Source organism: Saimiri boliviensis, chromosome 19 (genome assembly GCF_048565385.1).
Source record: "Saimiri boliviensis isolate mSaiBol1 chromosome 19, mSaiBol1.pri, whole genome shotgun sequence".
NCBI lineage: Eukaryota > Metazoa > Chordata > Mammalia > Primates > Cebidae > Saimiri > Saimiri boliviensis.
Genome location: NC_133467.1, coordinates 3,410,601 through 3,430,814, shown reverse-complemented (window position 1 = coordinate 3,430,814; position 20,214 = coordinate 3,410,601). Strand labels below are relative to the sequence as shown.

The window sequence follows — 20,214 nt, the reverse complement described above, 5'->3', positions numbered from 1 at the left end:
ATGACGCTTAAGCCAGGAAGTGAAAAGCACATATTGGGTACATATTTATTAGAGAGAAGAGGCAAAGGCGAAGGAGCCAAACCACTACCTGTCAGGAGGTTGAAGGCTATGGTCCAAACCATGCAGTATCCCAGCAGGTCACTGATGTCTTGGATACAAAGTAAGCAGAAGACCCAGGGTCAGGACTGTGGGCATGCAGTACCAACTGGCTTCTCCACCTTCAGTTAGAGGGGGAACAGATGTGAGCAATAGCAAGAAATATCATCAGAAACACCGAAAGTGAAAGAAAAGTACTGAAAGGATCTGGAACGTATGACCAAAGAATTGAGAAAAAATAAACTAGAAAATCATGAACTCATTTTATTTAATTTTAACAAGCAGCATCTTACTCATCTGATGTGGTTTTTATCTGCCAGCCACAGAGGCAGCAGCATTTGCCAATTTCTGAAGACACTATCCAGTATCTGGCACCTACCACTATTGCCTTGTCCTATGATCTTGCTTAAAATGAAGAACTAGCCACTTTGGGCTTACAAAATTTATCTAAGTATAAACAAAGATGTTTATAAAAAGGACTTGCCCAGAGCCATTCTCAAATTTTAGCAGTTTATGGACAGAGTGCCTCCCCAAAGCAATGAAGTCCTCATAGTTCATGAAGAATATTCGCACACGCTATTTAACTTGAGCCTCCAAACAGTCCTAATAGGAAGGCATTCTTATCCCTGTATAGGGGAGGAGAGTAACGAAACCCAACCAATAGGAACTCTGATTTATATGGGCTTGCGGCTGAGTGGCAAGATTCAAGCACACAAACGAAAATCTGGTAACAGGGTGAAAACAGAATCTGCCCCGCAGGGGTGCTGCGTGAATTCAGCAAGCTGACGGACGTGCATGCCCAGACCACACTACCTGGTAGACAACTATTCTCCCAAAGGGACAGTTACTAAAAGAGAACACATTTTAGAAAGTAATGGCTTGTAAGAACCAAAATGGATGGAAGCAATAGTTAGGATACAAGAGAAAACAAAATGGAATATGTAGTAAAGTAGATGGAAAGGAGTATCAGCCTTAGGTGTTAAAATAATATTCACAGATCCAGTGTGGATCAATTTATCAAGCTCAAATTTATTCATTGCTTCCTTAACGTTTCATTAAATACTTAATAAATATGATGTGTTGGGCTAGTTGTAGGCTATATGCAGTAGGCAAACAAAATATGGTTCAAACCCTCAATGTGCTTAGACATTAGAAAAGAGGAGAGATAAATGAACAAATAAGAACAATGCAGAGAGTCTTAGGATAGTAAATAAGCAACGTTTGTAATGGTAAACATCCTTCATTAGAGAACTTTCGTTCTTAATAAGGAAAGGAACCTTTTCAATACAAGTAAGGATCACGTCAAATCTAGAAACATACTTAGTTTGAAATTCACACTTTAAAAGGAATCGTGTAAAGAAAGAGGTGGGAAAATCTACTTGGTAATTGCACTGCTTGACAGGATTACAGCTCATCTTGCTGCTTCTAATTAATAATGCATTTTGCTGTATTATTAGACACCTGATGTGTTTCCCTGGCAGCACTTGTAACTGAGTTCTCACAGGCCTCTTATGGTGAGAAGAATAATAAAAGATAGCTAAGGTAAATATAGTCTGTTTTATGCTGTAATGCTGTCTGATAGCACCCTGGCCCCTTGGTGATGCATATGCAAGTTTCATCTGAAGCAACTCAATCTAAAATTAGAGTGCATGTGCTAGCATAGTTTTTATGTCTCAGTTTGGCAGTTTCTATCTAGAGTTGCCACAAATTAATGCTATTATTAGCTTAAAAGTTTGGTGAAAAGTATTATACATGCTTATTCTTTGAAAGGTGAGAGAGAAGAAAAATAAGATTCTGAGGTTTCATGTACAGAAAAAAACTTGGAAGCTAATAGGTACCAGGCACTGTGAAGAGTCATTTTGCTTTTCTTAAGCCATTTAAGTCTCACAATAAATGTGTAAAGAAGTTATTATTAACAACATTTTTTTAATCATGAGAAAACAGATTCAGAGAGTTTAAAAACTTGTACAAATTCAAAGAACTAAGAAACCAAGCTGAGACTAAAAGTAAACTTTCTGAGACTAAAAGTAAACTTTCTGACTCCAAGTCACTCTTTCCCATAAATCAAATGACATTTTTGTTTTAATTGCACCTGGTTTCTTCAATCACATGCACAGAGTGTAGCCTCTGACATTGAGGGGATACTTGGATGGCTAATACTGACTTTCTTGATAAATCTTGAAATAGCTATTTTCATCATTCAAATGGTATCACTAAGATGGTTGTGTCATCATCTTAAAGATATGCCAGTTAGAAAATTATTTCTATGCAATATTAAAGCAGTATTGATATGTACATTTTAAGGAAAAAAATCATCAAGGTTTAATTTTAGAAGAGATTACTGTCATCACACAAAGACAGGGAAACTCCTCAGATAACACTGAAATGAATAATCATTGAGATAACAAGAAAACAATCAGAAATCATCAGAGCATCTCTTGCTTGCTAGCATCTCTTGTCCAGAGTAGCAAGGTTACAAATCTATTAAGTGATGGAGCCAGGCAGCAATTCAAGCCCAAGTCTTTCTGACCCTAAGGCTGATTCCTGTTCCTCCAGCCACCACTGCCTCTCAGTATAAGCCCTGATTCCCACTTGTGGTCCTAACGTTCTTTTACTGTTTTTTATGTCTAGAGCTGAGTGCATTTTTTCCCCTCACTTGCCATCTCTGCTTTCTTTCTCTCCTGTATTCTTTATCAGAATCATAAGGCACCACTTCTCAACTGTAATGTAATTGGATCTTCACTTGTCTGTCTTACACTAAACTACTGATTACCTGTGTGTGCTCAGAACCTAACACAGAGCCTGAAAAATAGTATGAAACTCAATGTGTAAGTATTTGCTAAATAAATGATGTCACCAAGTCACCTTAGTGAGAACCCTAGAAGTCACCTGAGATTCCTTCCTCTCCTTCAGCCCCCACTGCCAGTTAGTAATCAAGTCCAATCTGTTCTATTCTAAATGCTCATGAAGCTGTCCTCATTCTTGCCTGGACTTAGTTATCTTCTGCAAGATGGAAATTCCTCGTCTCCAAGGTAGCTCACCTCCATAACATTGCCTAGCAAATATGATTAGAGTTATAACCTCTTTAGGCACTCCTTATATCTCTAGTATGATGAATAAGTCTCTCCAAATGTCTCAGTTTTGTTTACCACTCTAGTTTCATTAATTCATCACTCTCTAAAGTTCCTCTCTTCCATCCCTTTCTCTCTCACTCACACACATTTACAAATCCTTTAAATTCACATGGCTTCTCTCACTGTGCAGTTTATTGTACATGAAATGGTCTTTTTTTCCATTTATTCACTTCAGAAATTCTTAATTACAAGGCCAGTCGACAGTTAATCATTTATCATACCTTTAAGTCACAGTCTTCCAATATTTGTACATCCACACATAACTTCTAATCATTAATATATGTATATCTAATATCATATGTTCCAAATATGGAAACTTCTGGATTGCACAAACCCCTTAGTATTTTTATCTTATCTGTTATTACGTTTGTAATTCAGATAATCTGATTCTTATAACTAGGAAGCATTTGTAGGAAAAAATGTATGTGATATTAATCATGATTGTTTTTCTTGCATTTCTATTTTGTCAGGAGCAAGCAGTAGCTTAAAAGAGCACTTAAAAGTGGCACAGAAAACAACTGATCAAAGTCTTGACTTTTGAGGTCCAAAATAAAGTCTCAAAATTTACAGAACTGATAAAGGTCTCAAAATTTACAGAACTGATAAACGTCTTAAAATTTACAGAACTGGGACTCTCTAAGATGGCTGAATAGACACAACTGTGGCACACAACACCCAGCAAGAGAGACACAGAAATCCAGAGACCTCGTAGCTCCAACCGAGGTACCAGGTGCATTTCAACAGGTCTGGTCCCATGGTGAGCAAAACCCATGCAGGGCAGACTGAGGCAGGGAGGGGTATACTTCACCCAGAAAGTGCATCTGACCAGAGAGTCAGAGGCTCCCCGATGGCACTCTGGTCCAGATACAGCGCTTCCCCCAGAGCCTCAGCAATACACAGAACAGGGGATCTTTGCCAGTCAAGCGCTGGGAATTACAAATGCAGAGTCGAATAATAATCCAGGATGGTGTCCCGGATTGGCATACAGACCTAAACAGAGGCATAAGCCAAAAGGTGGCCAGAAGAGCCTGTGGACTGAGCTACCGCCCCCTCCCCCTGCCCAGAGAGATGGGGAGCTGTACGCAGGAGGACAGACAGAGCAGCTGGGGGGCTCTTACCCCATGACCAGAGAGAGAGGAAGCTGAAAGGGGGAGACGGCCAGGTACGACTGGGTAGGTCCCTACCCTCCCCCACATACCCCCAAGGGCTTAAGCTCTGACTCTAGCAGGTTGCGCAGCCAGTGCCACAGTCTGAGCTGAACCCTGAATAATCCAACCCAGTGGAGGAAGGGAACAACCCACCATTAAGAGGGGTGGGACTGGACTACATGTTTTAACAAAAAACACAGGAAGCCTACGTAGTAACGGGACTGCATTCGTGACCACCCAGCAGAGCTGCCAGGTCAGCGGAAGAGGTGAGCCTAAACCCCCAATTTAAACAAAAAAGACACAGGAAGCTTCCCGAGTAACCTGAAGGAGCCCCTAGAAACCCAGTAGCACCTCCACGGGCAGAGAAGTGACCTCATCAAGCAGCTCCCTGACATCACAGCCTGGTAAATCCACAGAGATGGCGGGGGGGGTGGGGAAGTGCAAAAAAGACGAATCCATCAAAGGCCATGAACACCTCTTCTCCTTCAAGGGATCACAGCTCCTCAACAACATGGGAACACAACATGACCAAGAAGGAGTGTGACAAATTGACAGAAACAGGCTTCAGAAGGTGGATAATAATAAACTTTTCTGAGCTAAAGGAACAAGTTCTAACTCAATGCAAAGAAACCAAAAATCTTGAAAAAAGGTTAGACGAAATGCTAACTAGAATAACCAGCTTAGAGAAGAACATAAACAACTTGATGGAGTTGAAAAACACGGCACAAGAACTACGTGACGCAAACACAAGTTTTAATAGCCGAATCGAACAAGCAGAAGAAAGGATATCAGAGATTGAAGATCAACTCAATGAAATAAAAAGAGAAGGCAAGACAAGAGAAAAAAGAGTGAAAAGAAATGAATAAAGCCTCCAAGATACATGGGATTATGTGAAAAGACCTAATCTACGCTTGATTGGTGTACCTGAATATGACGGAGAGAATGAATCCAAGCTGGAAAACACATTCCAGGATATTATCCAGGAGAACTTCCCAAGCCTGCCAAGGCAGTCCAACATTCAAATTCAAGAAATACAAAGAACTCCACAAAGATATTCCTCAAGAAGAGCAACCCCAAGGCAAATAATCATCAGATTCATCAGAGTTGAAAAGAAGGAAAAAATTCTAAGGGCAGCCAGAGAGAAAGGTCGGGTCACCCACAGAGGGAAGCCCATCAGACTCACAGCAGAAACCCTACAAGCCAGAAGAGAGTGGGAGCCAACATTCAGCATCCTTAAAGAAAAGAACCTTCAACCCAGAATCTCATATCCAGCCAAACTAAGCTTCATAAATGAAGGAGAAATAAAATCCTTTACAGACAAGCAATTACTGAGAGATTTCATCACCATCAGACATGCCCTACAAGAGCTCCTGAAGAAACACTAACCACAGAAAGGAACAAGTACAAGCCAAGTTGGCAAAGACCAAAAATGCAATGAATGAAATGAATCAACTAACAGGAAGAAAACCAGTAACAAAATGGAAGGATCAAATTCACACATAACAATATTAACATTGAAGTAAATGGCCTAAAACCCCAATCAAAAGACCCAGACTGGTAAATTGGATAAAAAGTCAAAACCCATCAGTGTGCTATATACAGGAAACCCACCTCAGATACAAAGACACATACGGACTCAAAATAAAGGGATGGAAGAAGATTTACCAAGTAAATGAACAAAAAAAAAAAGCAGGGGTTGCAATCCTTATCTCTGATAAAATGAACTTCAAACCAACAATGATCAAAAGAGACAAAGAAGGACACTACATAATGGTAAAAGGATCAATCCAACAGGAAGAGCTAACTATCCTAAATATATACACACCCAACACAGGAGCACCCAGATACATAAAGCAAGTTCTTAACAACCTAAAATGAGATTGAGACTCCCACACTCCACTGTCAATATTAGACAGATCAACAAGACAGAAAATTAAGAAGGACAATCAGGACTTGAATGCAGAGCTGGACCCAGTGGACCTAACAGACATACAGCTACTGCTCGACTTACGACCACGGTCGGGACCACGGAACAGTCATAACACGATTTGGTCATAAGTTGTACATATATGTACAGTTGAAATGGTGCACGTGGAGATGGCAGTGCTGCCAGAAGCTGGTCCGCACTGTGGTACGCCCAGCTGGGCAACATTCGCGCTGCCAGACGCAGAGCAATCGTGGCTAGCGATTGTGGTCGTAAAGTCAAATGGTCATAAGTTGCATAGGTCGTAAGTTGATCAATACCTGTATACAGAACACTCCACCCCAAATACACAGAATATACATTTTTCTCAGCACCACATTGCACTTACTCTAAAATTGACCATATCACTGGAAGTAAATCACTCCTCAGCAAATGCAAAAGAATGGAAATCATGACAAACACTCTATCAGACCACAGGGCAATCAGACTAGAACTCAGGATTAAGAAACACACTCAAACCCGCACAAACACTTGGAAACGGAGCAACTTGCTTCTGAAAGTTGGCTGGATAAACAATGAAGTGAAGGCAGAAATAAAGATGTTATCTGAAACCACTCAGAATGAAGACACAATTTACCGGAATCTCTGGGACACCTTTAAAGCAGTGTCAAGAGGGAAATTTATAGCAGTTAATGCCCACATGAGAAACAAGGAAAGTTCTAAAATTGACACCCTATCATCAAAATTGAAAGAGCTAGAGGAGGAAGATAAAAAAAAAAAAAACTCAAAAGCTAGCAAAATACAAGAAATAACTAAGACCAGAGCAAAACTGAAGGAGACAGAGACACAAAATACCCTTCAAAAAAAATCAATAAATCCAGAAGCTGGTTTTTTGAAAAGATCAACAAAAAAGACCACTAGCCAGATTAATAAAAAAGAAAAGGGAGAAAAATCAAATAGATGCAATGAAAAATGATAAGGAGGATATCACCACTGGTCCCATAGAAATACAAACTACCATCAGAGATTACTACAAACAGCTCGATCACATCGACCAGGAAGAAATGGATCAATTCCTAGACACTTGTAGTCTACCAAGACTAAACCAAGAGGAAGTTGAAATCCTGAACAGACCAATAACAAAGGCAGAAGTAGAGGCAGCAATCAATAGCCTACCTAATCAAAAAAGTCCAAGTCCAGATGGGTTCACAGCTGAATTCTATCAGATGTATGAAGAGGAGCTGGTTCCATTCCTTCTGAAACTATATCAAACAATACAAAAGGAGGGAATCCTCCCTAACTCATTTTACGAGACCAACATCATCCTGATACCAAAACCAGGCAGAGAATCAACTAACAAAGAAAATGTCAGGCCAATATCCACGACGAACATCGATGCAAAAATCTTCAACAAAATACTGGCAAACAGATTGCAATAACACATCAAGAAGCTTATCCTTCATGATCAAGTAGGCTTCATCCTGGGGATGCAAGCTGGTTCAACATATGCAAATCAATAAATGTAATCCATCACATAAACGGAACCAAAGACAAAAACCACATGATTATCTCAATAGATGTAGAGAAGGCCTTTGACAAAATTCAACAGCCCTTCATGCTAAAAACTCTCAATAAACTAGGTATCGGTATCATAAAATGATAAAAGCTACATATGACAAACCTACAGCCAATATCATATTGAACAGGCAAAAGCTGGAAGAATTCCCTTTGAAATCAGGCACTAGACAAGAACGCCATCTCTCATCACTCCTATTCAAGTATTGCAAGTTCTAGCCAGACCAATCAGGCAAGAAAAAGAAATAAAGGGTATTCGATTAGGAAAGGAAGAAGTCAAAGTGTTTTTATTTGCAGGTGACATGATCGTATATCTAGAAGACCCCATCGTCTCAGCCCAAAATCTTCTCAAACTGATAAGCAACTTCAGCAAAGTCTCAGGATACAAAATCAACGTGCAGAAATCACAAGCATTCCTATACACCAATAACAGACAAGCAGAGAGCCAAATCAAGAGTGAACTCCCATTCACAATGGCTACAAAGAGAATAAAATACCTAGGAATACAACTAACAAGGAATGTAAAGGACCTCTTCAAGGAGAACTACAAACCACTGCTCAAGGAAATAAGAGAGGACACAAACAGATGGAAAAACATTCCATGCTTGTGGTTAGGAAGAATCAGTATCGTGAAAATGGCCATACTGCCCAAAGTAATCTATAGATGCAATGCTATCCCCATCAAGCTACCAATCACCTTCTTCACAGAACTGGAAAACAACATTTTAAACTTTATATGGAATCACAAGAGAGCCCGCATAGCTAAGACAACCCTAAGCAAAAAGAACAAAGCCAGAGGCATCACACTGCTGGACTTCAAACTATATTACAAGGCTACATTAATCAAAACAGTATGATACTGGTACCAAAACAGAGATAAAGACCAACAGAACAGAACAGAGGCAACACCACACATCTACAACCATCTGATCTTTGATAAACCTGACAAAAATAAGCAATGGGGAAAGGACTCCATGTTTAATAAATGGTGTTGGGAAAACTGGCTAGAAATGTGCAAAAAGCAGAAACTGGACCCCTGCCTGTCACCTTACACAGTTGGTGGGAGTGTAAATTAGTTCAACTGTTGTGGAAGACAGTGTGGCAATTTCTCAAGGATCTAGAAATAGCAATTCCATTTGACCCAGCAATCCCAATACTGGGTATATATCCAAAGAACTAAAAATCATTCTACTATAAAGACACATGAACACGTACGTTCACTGCAGCCCTGTGTACAATAGCAAAGACCTGGAACCAACCCAAATGCCCATCAATGATAGAGTGGACAAAGAAAATGTGGTACATATACACCATGGAATACTATGCAGCCATGAGTTCATGTCCTTTGTAGGGACTTGGATGAATCTGGAAACCAACATTCTCAGTAAACTGACACAAGAACAGAAAGCCAAATACCACATGTTCTCATTCATAGGTGGGTGTTGAACAATGACAACACGTCGACTCAGGGAGAGGAGCATCACATACTGGGGGCAGTTGTGGGGGGCATGAAAGAGACAGGAGTGGGGAGCGATAACATAGGGGGAAATGCCAGATATAGTATGTACCTAAAGTAAAATTTAAAAAAAAAAAATTCAAAAAAAAATCTACAGAACTGATAAAGATCTTAAAAGCCTTTTATTTGCAAGAGAAAAGTTTTCTCTACTTTAAAATGGTTGTCTTGAAAAAAATGCGTAAAGTTTGTATCATTAGAAAAATTTAAAAGAGATATCTAATAACAAGGAGGTATATTACTGCAATACTCTTTACTACATTTTTTAAACATTTTGTCTTTTGCAAGGTAAATTTTATTTCCTCTAGGTCATATTTATTCATTGCTCTTTCTAGTTTTTCTACTCTATTTTGCCAATAGAACTTTAGAAAACAACTCATCAGGAAAATCTGCTTTGCTTTGACAGAAATCCTGACACTCCTAAAAAAATGGCTTCTATAAATATAGTTGCCTTTTCCAATTCTGTACTATTCCTAATTAGATTTCTCCTAACTGAAGTTTCTCCTCCTTCCTTTTACTTAAATAACTTCTGTTCCTCCCTAAATATCTAGCTCAAATCCCATCATGTTTTCCCTAAGTCCTCCATGATCATTCTGGGTTAGGAAACCATCTCTCTTTCACCTCTGAATGCTCACGGCAAGCATTAACAATGCAGTTCATGGGCTGTGAAACTTGTCCTATTTTGTCATAATTCTTCCTTCTTGAACTACTTTATAATATATTATCACATTCTTTGCAAGAATAGTACTCTTATTTCTGCAAATAGATTCGAAATTTTTGGAGAGAACTATGTTTTTTATCTTTATCTTCATCAGAGACCACTTCAATGGTTTGCCAGTAGTAAGTGCTGCAAGCACATTCAATACAGTATACAAATACAATGATGACAACATTAGTGATGACAACAATACAGGAATAATTTTATCACTTGTTAAGCATTTACTGTATACCAAGTACTATGTGAATCACTTCATGTGAATTATCACATTTAATTCTCATAACAAACCGATAAATTTGGTTCTATTACTACCTTTAATGTATAGCTGATAAAACTAAGACTTTAGAGGTGTTAAGTGCTTATTCCAGGCCACACAGCTAGAAGGAGAAAACCCAGAACTTGGTTTGATCCTCCATACTAAATTTTTACTTGTAGGAATCTAGTACATCCTCAAGTAGACACATTTTATTATCTATTTCTTAATGTCATTGTTTTAGAAAAAGTATTCTTTATGAATAACAAATCTTCGTTTAAGTAACTGTGTTACCCAAGAGCAAAGAGAAGGCTCTTGGACGTGGGTTTCATAAAGTAAAAAGTGGATGACGTTGAAGTTGGCTCATGGTTTTCATGAAGTAATATACATTTTAAGGGAAAAACTGGCAGAATATATAATGGATCACACTGGCAGAATAAATAATGCATCAGAACGCTATAATAATTAATGATGATTTCATAAACATTAGAAAAAGATTTCTGCATATCAGAGCTAGCAATGATTCTGAGAAACAACTAGGCAGTTGAAAGCACAACATGGTATGAAAGAATTATTGTCAACTAAACCACTAAGACAGAATAAATGTTTCTGAAAAATATCCCAGTAGAATCTGGAATTGGCAAAATCATCTACACGTGAATCATAAATAAAGAAAACAAGGACAAAGAGATTATAAACTATTTTAAGTACAGTACCATCTGCTCTTGATTTACTGCTTCCGAAAAACAAAGAATGCTTACAAACAAAGGGAGTATGGCATGTTTGAGGAACTGCAAATAGGATGTCTAATAAGTCATTGCTAAGCTTAATGTGTAAAAAAATGAATTTTTGGTTTTGCAAAAACCTATTTCTCTCGTTTTTTTCATCTCAAGAAACAGTATCTACCAGTGATTTGGGCCACAAACTTTGGAATCTTCCTGAACACTGCTCTTCCTGTCTTGCCCCAGATGCAATTATTAGTCAATCTTGTCATCTCTTCCCTTGACATGCATCCTGAATCCTGTCACTTTTAACAGCTTGACCCACCCCCACCCCAGTATTGTCATACTGTGACTGGACCATTGCAGTAGGCTCCTACCTGGTCTTCCACCTCCTACTTGCCCATTGTCCCCAACATCGTGCATACACATGCACATACAAGTCAGAGTGTTCATTTGAAAATGTGTCAGACTGTATTCCACTTCAAAATTTTCTGGTGATTTCCATCTCGCTGAAGGAAAACAATAAAAAATCCTTACCACAGTCAACTAGGACTATCAGCACCCAACTTCCCCCAACAACCACCACCTAACCAGTCTTATCTCCCACCACTCTCTGCTGCCCTAATACCACCACCACCAACTCATCCCCCTTCCCTCTGTTCCAGATGATAGGGCCTCCTTGTTCTTCTATGAACTCATCATTTTCTTCCCTCTCCATCACAAGGCATGTCCACTTGCCAATCCCTGAGCCTGCAATGCTTTCAGTTCAATCCTCTGCTCATATGCCTCAGGGAGACATTCTCTGATCACCCTATATAATACAGCAACATTGCCACTGCCACCCTTTTCTATCTTCCATGCCTTATTATTCCTCAAGATACTCATTACTCCTAACACGTTATATTTTATTTTCTGTCAATCTCTATTAGATACAATCTCCACAAGAACAAGGACTTTGTTGAGAAGTATGCAAAATGACTAGCTAAGTGTATGTTAAAAAAATAGCCTTAGCTCCCAAAATACTAGGGCAACCCTATAAAAAGAGCATAGATTTTGGTTAGCCAGATTTGGATATTTACCTGTATTCTATAACTTTGTTCACATAAATCTCATTGTGCGTATTTGAGGTTTATAACATTATAAGTAGATCACAAAGGTTGAAGGAGTAATTTGTTTCATACAATGAAACAAATTAATTGTCTCAGTTACTTTTTGGTGAGACTAGAGCAGCTAAAATCTATTGATTTAACAAAAGTCTCAAATACAATATAATTTTACTAACTATAGTTCTCACATTGCACTAGTGATCTCCAGACATGTCCATTCTACATATCTCCTACTTTGCAACCTTTGAACTATATCTTCCCATTTCATCTTTGCCTCCCCATGCCCCTGGTAACTACTGTTTTATTCTATATCTCTGTATATTTGAATTAAAAAAAATTCACATATGCTAAGTGAAATAAGCCACAGAAAGAAAAATATTACATAATCTCATTTATATGTGGAATGTAACATTTTTTTTTTACCCTTGCCAGATTTAGGGAAATTAATGCCTGTGAGCCTCCATTTCCTTATCACTAGTAAAGAAAGGGAGTATTGAGGCTGTAATGAAGTGGGACTGATGAGGAGAAAGGCTAGGGATTAAAAGTAGGAGTCATGGTTAAAATAAATTGACAGAGTTGGGTTAACCAAAAATAAAATTCTAAGGCACTCCAATCATCTAAATGGATCCCTCTTGGCCAGGGGCATTCCAAAGTTAACCTGAAAAATCCAGTTCAAGCCACAATGGGAAGTGGAGCTACACATGCCTATTATGCCTTCCTCCCTTTTAGAATTACAGATAAATCAGACTCTTTCAGTCTGATAAGAAATGCTTAAAATCTATTCTGTCTGAAGCCTGCTACCTAGAGGGTTCACCTGCATGATAAAACCTTGGTTTCTACAACCCCTTATCAGAACCCAGACATTCATTTCTATTGATAATAACACCTTCAACCAATTGCCAATAAGAAAATGTTTAAATCACCGGGAAGATGGCTGCCTAAGAACAGCTCAGGACTTCAGCTCCCAGTGAAAGTGCAGAGGGTGAGTGGACCCCGCATTTCCAGACGAACTCTTATTGCCCACAGACCAGGAGATACCCAGGCAGAGGGGTCGCCAGCATCGCAGTCCCAGCCGGTGTGGCTGTTTTGGTCCCCGTGGGGCTGATTCCACCCGCGCGGCTGCTGTGACCACGCCCTGTTGCTGTGGTTCTCCGAACAAAAGCCACTGGTCTGGGAGCCCTCTTAGCTGGCGAGCAGAGTCCTGAGATGGCAGAGTTGCCCATTCATCTGAAATAGCGAGCCAGGCCAGGAGATTCCTAGGCAAAAAATCCACCAGGAGCCGGCGCCGCAGTTCGAGCCGACTCAGTGAGTCGCAGCACGGGAGATCCCGGCGCCTTTTCAACAAGCGACCGGAACGCGGGGTCGTTCAACTTAAAAGAAAAGACTCTGAGTCAGGGAGCCAGGTGATCAGGCTCGCTTGGTCCCACCCCTCCACCCCCAACAACAACGAAAACAAAAACAGTAATTGGAAACCCTCTGGGTTGAGCCCTTCAAACCAAGCACAGCTGAACCGGGACTGTCCGGCTCGGTGGGGGAGGGGCTCCCGCCATTACTGAGACTCTCCACCACTACAGAGGCAGGCCGCCGTTGCCAAGGCAACCCACCGTTGCCGAGGCAACCTGCCACAACAGAGTCCGCCATAACAGAGGCGGGGCCACTGTTGCAGAGACAGTTCTAACTACGCCCATATAAACAGGACTGCAGGGAAGAGCTCAGGGCAGCTGGGCGGAGCCCACAGCAGCTCAGCAAAGCCCCTGTGGGCAGGCAGTGGCTAGGCGTGCTGCTAGCTGGGCGGGTCAGACCTGAAAGAAAAATCAAAAAAGGCAGTAGTGCAACAGAAACTCATAAAGCTCCAACTCCCTAGGACAGAGCACCTGGGAACAAAAAGTGCTTTATGAGTTCAGCTGCAGCAGACCTAAACATACCTGCCCAGCAGCTCTGAATGAACAACGGAGCTCACAACTCAGGACTTAAGCCCCAGTAAAAGATAGACTGTCTCCTCAAGTAGCTCCCTGACCCCCATAGATCCAAAGACTCACCTCATAAAGGAGAGAACGGACTGACAGTAGGCGAGCATCCTTCTGGGACAAAGATAGCAAAAGAGGAAACTGGCAGCAACCCTTACTGTTCTGCAGCTGCTGCAGGTGATCCCCAGGCAAGCAGGGCCTGGAGAGGACCTCAGCAGTCCTACAGCAGAGGGGCCAGACTGTTAGAAGGAAAGCTTAAAAAAAAAAAAAGAAGAAGAAGTAACTTCAGCATCCACAAACTACAAGCTCACTCAGAGACCCAATCTGAAAGACAGTAACTACAAGGACAACAGGTGGATAAACCCACAAAAATGGGAAGAAACCAGCACAAAAAGGATGAAAATTCCCGAAACCAGAACATCTCTCCTCCTAAAAGGGATCACAACTCCTCACCAGCAAGGGAACCAGACTGGATGGAGAAGGAGGGTGATGAAATAACAGAATCAGACTTCAGAAGGTGGGTAGTAAGAAACTACAGTGAACTAAAAGAACATGTTCTAACCCAACGTAAAGAAAATAGGAACCTTGAAAAAAGATTGTATGAACTGCTAATGAGAATGGACAGCACAGAGAGGAATATAAGTGAATTGATGGAGCTGAAAAACGCAACACGAGAACTTCGTGAAGCATGCACAAGCTTCAACAGCCGAATTGACCAAGCAGAAGAAAGGATATCAGAGGTCGAAGATCAACTCAATGAAATAAAAAGAGAAGGCAAGAACACAGAAAAAAGCACAAAAAGGAATGAACAAAATCTTCAAGAAATGTGGGACTATGTGAAAAGACCCAATCTACGTCTGATAGGTGTACCTGAATGTGATGAAGAGAATGAATCCAAGCTGGAAAATACTCTTCAGGATATTATCCAGGAAAACTTCCCCAACCTAGCAAGGCAGACCAATATTCAAATCCAGGAAATACAGAGAACACCACAAAGATATTCCTCAAGAAGAGCAACCCCAAGGCACATAATTGTCAGATTCACCAGGGTTGAAATGAAAGAGAAAATGCTAAGGGCAGCCAGAGAGAAAGGTCGGGTTACCCACAAAGGGAAGCCCATTAGACTCACAGCAGATCTCTCAGCAGAAACCCTACAAGCCAGAAGAGATTGGGGGCCAATATTCAACATTCTTAAAGAAAAGAAGTTTCAACCCAGAATCTCCTATCAAGCCAAACTAAGCTTCATAAGTGAAGGAAAAATAAAATCCTTTGTGAAAAAGCAAGCACTCAGAGATTTCATCACCACCAAACCTGCTCTACAAGAACTCCTGAAAGAGGCTCCATACATATAATGGAACAACCAGTACCAGCCACTCCAAAAACACACCAAATGGTAAAAGAGCATCAACACAATCAAGAAGCTGCATCAACTAACCAACAAAACAGCCAGGTAGCATCAAAATGACAGTATCAAATTCACACATAACAATACTATCCCTAAATGTCAATGGACTAAATGCCCCAATCAAAAGACACAGACTGGCAAATTGGATAACAAGCCAAAACCCATCAGTGTGCTGTATCCAGGAAACCCATCTTACATGCAAGGATACACAAAGGCTCAAAATAAAGGGATGGAGGAAGATCTACCAAGTAAATGGAGAGCAAAAAAAAAGCAGGAGTTGCAATTCTCATCTCTGATAAAATAGACTTTAAAGCAACAAAGATCAAAAGACACAAAGAAGGACATTACATAATGGTAAAAGGATCACTGCAACAAGAAGAGCTAACGATCCTAAATATATACGCACCCAATACAGGAGCACCCAGATACATAAGGCAAGTTCTTAATGACTTACAAAGAGACTTAGACTCCCACACAATAATAGTGGGAGACTTTAACACCCCATTGTCAATATTAGACAGATCAACCAGACAGAAAATCAACAAGGATATCCAGGACCTGAACTCAGACCTGGAACAAGCAAACCTAATAGACATTTACAGAACACTCCACCCCAAATCCACAGAATATACATTCTTCTCAGCACCACATCACACCTACTCTAAAATTGACCACATAATTGGCAATAAATCACTCCTCAGCAAATGCAAAAGAACAGAAATCATAACAAACAGTCTCTCAGACCACAATGCAATCGAGTTAGAACTCAGAATGCAGAAACTAACTCAGAATCGCACAGCTTCATGGAAACTGAACAACCTGCTCTTGAATGTTGACTGGATAAACAATGAAATGAAGGCAGAAATAAAGATGTTCTTCGAAACCAATGAGAACGAAGACACAACATACCAGAATCTCTGGGACACATTTAAAGCAGTCTCTAGAGGAAAATATATAGCAATGAGTGCCCACATGAGAAGAAAGGAGAGATCTAAAACTGACACCCTATCATCAAAATTGAAAGAGCTAGAGGAGCAAGATCAAAAAAACTCAAAACCTAGCAGAAGACAGGAAATAACTAAGATCAGAGCAGAACTGAAGGAAATAGAGACACAAAAAACTCTTCAAAAAATCAATAAATCCAGGAGCTGGTTTTTTGAAAAGATCAACAAAATAGACAGACCACTAGCCAGATGAATAAAAAAGAAAAGAGAAAATAACCAAATTGATGCAATAAAAAACGATAAAGGGGATATCACCACAGATTCCACAGAAATCCAAACCATCATCAGAGATTATTACAAACAACTCTATGCACATAAACTAGTAAACCTGGAAGAAATGGATAAATTCCTGGACACCTGCATCCTCCCAAGGCTAAACCTGGAAGAAGCCGAAACCCTGAATAGACCAATAACATGGTCTGAAGTCGAGGCAGCAATAAAGAGCCTACCACCCAAAAAAAGCCCAGGTCCAGATGGGTTCACAGCTGATTCTACCAGACATACAAAGAGGAGCTGATACCATTCCTTCTGAAACTATTCCAGACAATCCAAAAAGAGGGAATCCTTCCCAAATCATTTTACGAGACAAACATCATCCTGATACCAAAACCCGGCAGAGACTCAACAAGAAAAGAAAATTTCAGGCCAATATCCATGATGAACATAGATGCAAAAATCTTCAATAAAATACTGACAAACCGATTGCAACAGCATATCAAAAAGCTCATCCACCATGATCAAGTAGGATTCATCCCGGGGATGCAAGGCTGGTTCAACATACGCAAGTCCATAAACGTAATTCACCACATAAACAGAACCAAAGACAAAAACCACATGATTATCTCGATTGACGCAGAGAAGGCTTTTGACAAAATTCAACAACCCTTTATGCTAAAAACCCTCAATAAACTAGGTATTGACGGAACGTATCTCAAAACAATAAAAGCTATTTACGACAAACCAACAGCCAATATCATACTGAATGGGCAAAAACAGGAAGCATTCCCTTTGAAATCTGGCACTAGACAAGGATGCCCTCTCTCACCACTCCTATTCAATATAGTACTGGAAGTTCTAGCCAGAGCAATCAGGCAAGAAAGAGAAATAAAGGGTATCCAAATTGGAAAGGAGGAAATCAAATTGTCTCTATTTGCAGATGACATGATTGTATATCTGGAAGACCCCATCATCTCAGCCCAAAATCTCCTGAAACTGATAAACAACTTCAGCAAAGTCTCAGGATACAAAATCAACGTGCAAAAATCACAAACATTCCTATACACCAGTAATAGACTTCAAGAGAGCCAAATCAAGAGTGAACTGCCATTTGCAATTGCTACAAATAGAATAAAATACCTAGGAATACAACCAACAAGGAACGTAAAGGACCTCTTCAAGGAGAACTACAAGCCACTGCTCAACGAAATAAGAGAGGACACAAACAGATGGAGAAACATTCCATGTTCATGGTTAGGAAGAATCAACGTCGTGAAAATGGCCATACTGCCCAAAGTAATTTACAGATTCAACGCTATTCCCATCAAGCTACCAATGACCTTCTTCACAGAACTGGAAAAAAACACCTTAAACTTCATATGGAACCAAAAGAGAGCCCGCATAGCCAAGTCAATTCTAAGCAAAAAGAACAAAGCGGGAAGCATCACACTACTGGACTTCAAACTATATTACAAGGCTACAGTAATCAAAACAGCATGGTACTGGTACCAAAACAGAGATATAGACCAATGGAACAGAACAGAGGCCTCAGAGGAAATACAACATACCCACAACCATCTGATCTTCGACAAACCAGACAAAAACAAGCAGTGGGGAAAGGACTCCCTGTTTAATAAATGGTGTTGGGAAAATTGGCTAGCCATGTGCAGAAAGCAGAAACAGGACCCCTTCCTGACACCTTACACCAACATTAACTCCAGATGGATTAAAGACTTAAACATCAGACCTAACACCATAAAAACCCTAGAAGAAAATCTAGGCAAAACCATTCAGGACATAGGCGTAGGCAAGGACTTCATGATCAAAACGCCAAAAGCAATGGCAACAAAAACCAAAATAGAGAAATGGGACCTAATCAAACTCCACAGCTTCTGCACGGCAAAAGAAACAGTCAGTAGAGTGAATCGGCAACCAACAGAATGGGAAACAATTTTTGCAGCCTACCCATCTGACAAGGGGCTGATATCCAGAATTTACAAAGAACTAAAGCAGATCTACAAGAAAAAAACAAACAAGCCCATTCAAAAATGGGCGAAGGATATGAACAGATACTTTACAAACGAAGACATACAGGAGGCCAACAAACATATGAAAAAATGCTCATCATCACTGGTCATCAGAGAAATGCAAATCAAAACCACATTGAGATACCATCTCACACCAGTTAGAAAGGCGATCATCAAAAAATCTGGAAACAACAGATGCTGGAGAGGATGTGGAGAAATAGGAACACTTTTACTCTGTGGGTGGGAATGTAAATTAATTCAACCATTGTGGAAGACAGTGTGGCGATTCCTCAAGGACCTAAAAATAGAAATCCCATTTGACCCAGCAATCCCATTACTGGGTATATATCCAAAGGATTATAAATCATTCTACTACAAGGACACGTGCACACGAATGTTCATTGCAGCACTGTTTACAATAGCAAAGACCTGGAACCAACCCAAATGCCCAACGATGACAGACTGGATAGGGAAAATGTGGTACATATACACCATGGAATATTACGCAGCCATCAAAAACGATGAGTTCACCTCCTTTGTAGGGACATGGATGTACCTGGAAACCATCATTCTCAGCAAACTGACACAAGAGCAGAAAATCAAACACCATATATTCTCACTCATAGGCGGGTGTTGAACAATGAGAACACATGGACACAGGGAGGGGAGCACTACACACTGGGGTCTGTTTGGGGGGAAATGGGGGAGGGACGGGGGGGTGGGGAGGTGGGAAGAGATAGCATGGGGAGAAATGACAGATACAGGTGAGGGGACGGGAGACAGCAAACCACACTGCCATGTGTGTACCTATGCAACAATCTTGCATGTTCTTCACATGTACCCCAAAACCTAAAATGCAATAAAAAAAAAGAAAGAAAATGTTTAAATCTACCTGTGACCTGTAATCCCCACACTTCAAGTTGTCCTGCATTTCTGAACCAAACCAATGTACATCTCACAGGTATCAATTGATGTCTCAGGTCTCCTAAAATATATAAAACCAACCTGTATCCCAACCACCTTGGGCACATGTCATTAGGACCTCCTGAGGCTGTGTCACAGGCACACCCTTAACTTGGGCAAAATAAACTTTCCAATTTGATTGAAAACTGTCTCAGATACTCTTGGTTTCATAGTTTCTACAGTTATATTATTCTCAGTAACACATGTAAAGTATCTAACAAACTAACCAGCCCTTTATAGCCTTCAATAAATGTTCACAAATATACAGGTTTCTATTGTTCCCATTCTATTTTCTGTAAATAGAAAATTGCAGCTCCCTGGAGACTGTGCTCATTCAATACTGCCATCTGACAGGTACAAAACACAATATGGCTAGTCTGAAAATTGAAAGAGAAACAAATGTAGGGCTATTAGTTTACATTTTTAAAAAGCAATCATGTCAG

The 20,214-nt window shown here is 40.2% G+C and overlaps 1 pseudogene; it reads left to right on the top strand.

Annotated features, from left to right (window-relative positions):
• The window catches only part of LOC101053157 (tubulin beta-2A chain pseudogene), a 48,465-nt pseudogene continuing 28,251 nt past the window's right edge, over nucleotides 1–20,214 (top strand).